We start from the raw sequence: 6,352 nt of genomic DNA on the forward strand, positions 1-6,352 counted from the left end.
GAAATTGATGCAAAAATTCTAAATATAATATTAGCAAAGAGATTACAGCAATTTATCACCAGTATAATACACTATGACCAAGTGTGATTTATACCAGGAATGCCGGGCTGGTTCAATATTAGGAAAATTATTAATATAATTGACCACATCAATAACAAAACTAACCAAAATCATATGATTATCTCAATAGAGTCAGAGAAAGCTTTTGATGAAATACAGCACCCATTCCTATTAAAACCACTAGAGAGCATAGGAATAAATGGAGTTTTCCTTAAGATGATAAACAGTGTCTATATTAAACCATAAGCAAGCTTTATATGCAATGGTGCTAAGTTAGAGGCATTCCCAATAAGATCAGGAGTGAAACAAGGATGTCTTTTATCACCATTATTATTCAATATTGTACTAGAAATGTTAGCCTTAGCAATAAGAGAAGAAAGAGAAATTGAAGGAATTAGAATAGACAAGGAAGAAACAAAACTATCATTTTGCAGATGATATGGTATACTTAGAGAATCCTAAAGAATCAACTAAAAAACTACTTGAAGCAATTAACAACTTTAGCAAAGTTGGAGGATATAAAATAAACCCACATAAATCTTCAGCATTTATATATATATATATATATATATAAACACCAACAAATTCCAGCAGCAAGAGATAGAGAAATCCCATTTAAAATAACTGTGGACAATATAAAATACGTGGGAGCAAACCCAGGAACTATATGAACACAATTACAAAACATTTTTCACACAAACAAAACAAGATCTAAACAAATGGGAATATATAAATTGCTCATGGGTAGGCCATGCTAATATAATAAAACTTACAGTTCTTCCTGAATTTATTTATTTATTCAGTGTCATACTAAACTACCAAAAAATCATCTCATAGAGCTAGAAAAAATAATAACAAAATTCATACGGAAGAACAAAAGGTCAAGAATATCAAGGGAATTTATGAAAAAATGCAAAGGAAGGTGGCCTAGCTGTATCAGATCTAAAGCTATATTATATAGCAGCAATCATCAAAACTATTTGCTACTGGCTAAGAAATAGAGAGGTGGATCAGTGGAATAAGTTAGGCACACAAAACACAACAGTAAACGAATATAGCAATCTCCTGTTTGATAAATCCAAAGACTCTAGATTCCATGATAAGAACTCACTATTTGATAAAAACTGCTGGGAAAACTGGAAAATAGTATGGCAGAAACAAGGCATAGACCAACATCTTATACTATACACCAAAGTAAAGTCAAAATGGGTACGAGATCTAGACATAAAGGGTGGTATCACAGGGAAATTAGAAAAAGAAGAAATAGTTTACTTGTCAGATCTATGGAGAGGGGTAGAATTTATGAGCAAAGATGAGATAGAGAACATTATGAAATGCAGAGTGGATAATTTAGACTTCATTAAATTAAAAAGGTTTTGTACAAACAAAACCAATGTAAACAAAATTAGAAGGAAAGCAGAAAGCTGGGAAACAATTTTTACAGACAGTGTTTCTGATAAAGGCCTCATATCTAAAATACATAGGAAACTGAATCGAATATATAAGAATACAAGTCATTCCCCAAATGAGAAATGGTCAAAGGATATGAACAACAGATGATGAAATTAAAGCTGTCTACAGCCATATGAAAAAAATGTTCTTAGTCACTACTGATTAGAGAAAAACAAATTAAAACTACTCTGAGGTACCACCTGACACCTAACCAATTGGCTAATATGACAAAAAAGGAAAATGATAAATGTTGGAGACTATGTGGGAAAATTGGAACACTAATGTACTGTTAGTGGAGCTGTGAACTGATCCAACCTTTCTGGAGAGCAATTTGGAACCATGCCCAAAAGGCTTTAAAACTGTACATACCCTTTGGCCCAGCAATACCACTACTAGGTCTATATCCCAAAGAGATAATAAAAAAGGGAAGAGGACCCACATGTATAATAATGTTTATAGCTGCTCTTTTTGTGGTAGCAAAGAATTGGAAATTCAGAGGATGCCCATCAAATGAGAAATGGCTAAACAAGCTGTCATATATGAATGTAATGGAATACTATTGTGCTGTAAGAAATGATATGCAGATGGATTTCAGAAAAACCTGGAAAGACGTAAGTGGACTGATGCTGAGTGAACAGAACTAAGAGAACATTGTACACAGTATCAACAACGTTGTGTGATAATCAACTGTGATAGGCTTAACTCTTCTCAAAAATACAATGATCCAAGACAGTGCCAAAAGACTCATGGTGAAAAATGCTATCCACATCCAGAAAAAAAAAGAACTGTGAAATCTGAATGCAGACTGAAGAATATTATTTTCGCTTTTGTTGTTGCTTTTTTGCTGTTGTTCTTGTTTATTCTTTCTTGTGTGTTTCTTTTTTCCTTTTTGTTTTGATCCTTCTCTTACAACATGATTAATGAGGAAATATGTTTAACATGATTATAATGTATAACCTACATCAGACTGCCTGCTGGCCTGGGGGGGTGGGGAGAAAAATTTGGAACTCAAAAATATATTTACATGTAATTGGAAAAAATTAAAATAAAAAAAAGGGGGCAGCTAGGTGGCGCAGTGGATAAAGCACCAGCCCTGGATTCAGGAGGACCTGAGTTCAAATTCGGCCTCAGACACTTGACCCTTAACTAGCTGTGTGACCCTGGGCAACTCACTTAACTCTCATTGCCTGACCCAAAGAAGAAGAAGAAGAAGAAGAAGAAGAAGAAGAAGAAGAAGAAGAAGAAGAAGAAGAAGAAGAAGAAGAAGAAGAAGAAAAGACAGGCATATAGCAAAACCGAAGGATGATTGAAGACAGCCCAGATGCTCCTTTAATATTGTCTGGATGTCAAAGGAAAGTGAGGAAATTCTCATCATAACAGCAAGTGGGAGGTCACAGAGAAGATATGCAGAAGTAGATCGCCAGTGCTTGGTGGAGTGCATATTAGTGTATCTTCAGTTTCCCTCAGACTCTCCACAACCAAGTAAATTTCACCTCTGAAGAAGACTACTACTCTTATTCCCCCTGCCCCAGGTCTCCTTTTCATTTCTTTCCACCACGCCGGGGTCTCCTCCCCTTCCCACAAAAAAAACAAAAACAAAAACAAAAAACTCAAACAAACAAACAAACAAAACCCCTCTACTTCAGGAAGGTCCACTTTCCCTCCCTTATACTTTAATTAACCGAACTGGTCACTGTCTCATTCAATTCAGCCATCCTTTAACAAACTTACTGCCTGCGTGCTACTTATACTTACTGCCATCCGGGTCCACAGTGAGAATTTGCCCTCCACCGTGTGGTTATTCATTCAGTCATTTCAATAGTGTCTGACTCTTCCTGACCTCATTTGGGGTTTTCTTTTTTTTTTTTTTAATGTATGAGGTATTTTATTTTTTCCGTTACATGTAAAGATAGTTCTCAACTTTTGTTTATACATGCTTTACAATTTCAGTTTTTTCTCCCTCCCTCCCCTCCCTCCCCCCTCCCCTAGACAGCAGGTAATCTGATATAGGTTATATCTATATATCTCTATACATATACATATATATATACACACACACATATATATATACACACATAATAACATTAATCCTATTTCTGCATTAAACCTGTTACAAGAGAAAGAATCAGAGCAGTGATGCAAAACCTCAAAATAGAAAAAAAAACAACAGCACCCAAAACAAAAGAAATAATATGGTTCAATCAGCATCTATACTCCACAGTTCTTTCTTTTTTTTTTTCTTGGATTTGGAGATCCTCTTCTATCATGAGTTCCCTGGAACTCTTCTGTACCATTGCATTGGTGAGAAGAATATAGTCCATCACAGTAGGTCAACACTCAATGTTGATGATACTGTGTACAATGTTTGGGGTTTTCTTGGCAAAGATACTAGAGTGGTTTGCCATTTCCTTCTTCGGCTCATTTTACAGATGAGGAACCGGGGCAAACAGGGTTAAAATTACTTGCCAAGGGTCACACAGCTAATAAGTGTCTGAGGGCATATTTGAACACACGAAGATGAGTCTTCCTTGACTTCAGTCCCCACACCCTATTCACTGCGCCACCTAGCGGATATTTTTCATGACTTCGTCCTGTCTCTCTCATTTTACAGCTATGTGAGGGGTAGAGATCGTAGTTTCTATTTCTTCTGTACCTACGCCTGTGTTCTGCTCATAAAGGAAGCTCAGCACACATACCCGCGAATGGCCATGACAGTCTCAGGCACATTCGGACAACGCTCGGCCTCAGGCTACTTAAAATATCGGCGATCGCCCCAGCCCCAGTAACCCAGAGCAAGCCAGAAGAGGAACACAGAGAAGTTGAACAAGTCCAGGGCACGAATTTTTCCTGACTTCCAATTCTCCGCTCCGAAATGTACCATCACTCCCTTTTGCCCCACCCGGTCACTAATAATAATAATAATAACAGCATTTATATAACGCTTTTAGATTTGCAACTCTTTTTACGAACATTAGCTCGTTTTATTTATTAACAACTCTAGGAGGGTGGTACTACAATAATCCCCGTTGAGGAAACAAACAGATAGCCGTTACTGCACGATTTCCCATGGTCACGCAGCTAGTATCTGAGATTGGATTTAAGTTCCGGAATGTCAGCATTTGGAAAGACGTGCTGTCGGTCTCAGCCCCTAGGACTCACACCACAACAGAAAGGGCACACAGAATAAAGTGCATGTGTATCCTATGATTAAGGCAAGGAAGATTGACAAAAGGGAAAAAGACCGACCCCACTGGGCCAAAACTGAGTGGGGGAAGAGGTGGAGAGAAACTAAAACGCATGAACTTCCGCGTGTAAGTTTTATATTCTCATATCCCCCAAAGCAAATAATTGTCGGATATCTAAGGTTTGTTTTGCTCTGTTTTATTTATTTATTCATTGGTTTTTGTTTTTTTGTAAACCAGTAGCACTCCATGCTAAACCAAAGGGGGGAGAATATAAAACCTTCTGCCGAAACCCGGGATCGAACCAGGGACCTTTAGATCTTCAGTCTAACGCTCTCCCAACTGAGCTATTTCGGCGGCCGTGAGGGATATTTCTGAGTTACTCAACGTATCACTCTTTAACCCCCTTTTCCTGCTTTTGTAATCGGTTTCTTAGTTTCTCTTTCAATATAACACTTTCGTATTTATTCTCTACAATCTCAAAAGGTGGTGCTAAAAATCTAGCATAGTTGTCAACATTATTTGTACGCATATACTATATACAATTTTATAGCGCTTAAGGAAGCTATTTCTGTTATTCTATATTATAAACTTAACCTTTATTGATTTAATAAGTATTACTTTAAGAATGGCTTACGTTTCTAGGATTTCTTAAATTTTTTAAAAACACCTCCAGATGATTTTAAATTTTAATTTTAAAAAATTAATTTACAATTTCCTAACTACTCCAAACTCTGACTCAAACCCAAAGTTTGAAAAAATTAAGGTAGAAGTTCATGCAAATTTGAATAAAACATTAAAATGAGCCACTATCATCATATATGCTACCATAATAACATTGGTGAGTGAGAATCCAAGAACCATTTGTCACTAAATATATGAGAAATCATTGATAGGATAGGTGAGAATTTTGCAGCCTGTTTAAAAAAATAGCATACATAGTTTTAGCTCTTTTACAATAGTGTTGGAATTGAATTCTTAGGGATAAGGACTGGGACTGGGATTTCCATAATGAATGGCTCTTCCTCTTGTGAATGAGAAGAGTAAGATACACGGTCAACACCTTCTCTGCAACTAAAAATCTTGGAAAGTTGCCTATGGTCCCACAGGCAGTTCTTATGTGGGCCTGCCTAGGTTGGAGCTTGGCTTTCCATCTACCATCTTCCTCACTCTAGCTGAGCTCTGCCTATTAGTCAACCAGCATTTGTTAAGTGTCTGGCATATTAATGTGCCAGGCACTGTGCTTAAGAAAGGCAAAAGACACTTCTCAAGAAGCTCCATTGGGGCAGCTAGGTGGTGCAGTGGATAGAGCACCAGCCCTGGAGTCAGGAGGACCTGAGTTCAAATTCGGCCTCAGACACTTGACCCTTAACTAGCTGTGTGACCCTGGGCAAGTCACTTAGCCCCAATTGCCTCACCAAAAAAAAAGAAGAAGAAGAAGAAGCTCCATTAATGGAAGAGACAACTATGTGCAAAAAGGATATAAACAGTATAAATTGAAGATAATAGATAAGGCATTGCCATTGGTGGGGAGGAGGGGGTGTGGAGGGGGGAAGGGGTAGAAAAGTCTTCCTGTAGAACATTAGCCACAGCTTGAAAGAAGCCAGGAAGGCCAGGAGAGGAAAATAAGGATGTAAAGAATTCGAGGCATGGGGTTA

The 6,352-nt window shown here is 37.5% G+C and overlaps 1 non-coding gene across 1 annotated transcript; it reads right to left on the reverse strand.

Moving 5' to 3' along the window:
• Nucleotides 1-4,978: 4,978 nt before the first annotated feature.
• Nucleotides 4,979-5,051, reverse strand: TRNAF-GAA. Its single transcript has one exon. It is a non-coding gene; the product is annotated as a tRNA-Phe (tRNA).
• Nucleotides 5,052-6,352: the final 1,301 nt, after the last annotated feature.

This window comes from Dromiciops gliroides, chromosome 3 (genome assembly GCF_019393635.1).
Source record: "Dromiciops gliroides isolate mDroGli1 chromosome 3, mDroGli1.pri, whole genome shotgun sequence".
In the NCBI taxonomy this organism is placed as follows: domain Eukaryota; kingdom Metazoa; phylum Chordata; class Mammalia; order Microbiotheria; family Microbiotheriidae; genus Dromiciops; species Dromiciops gliroides.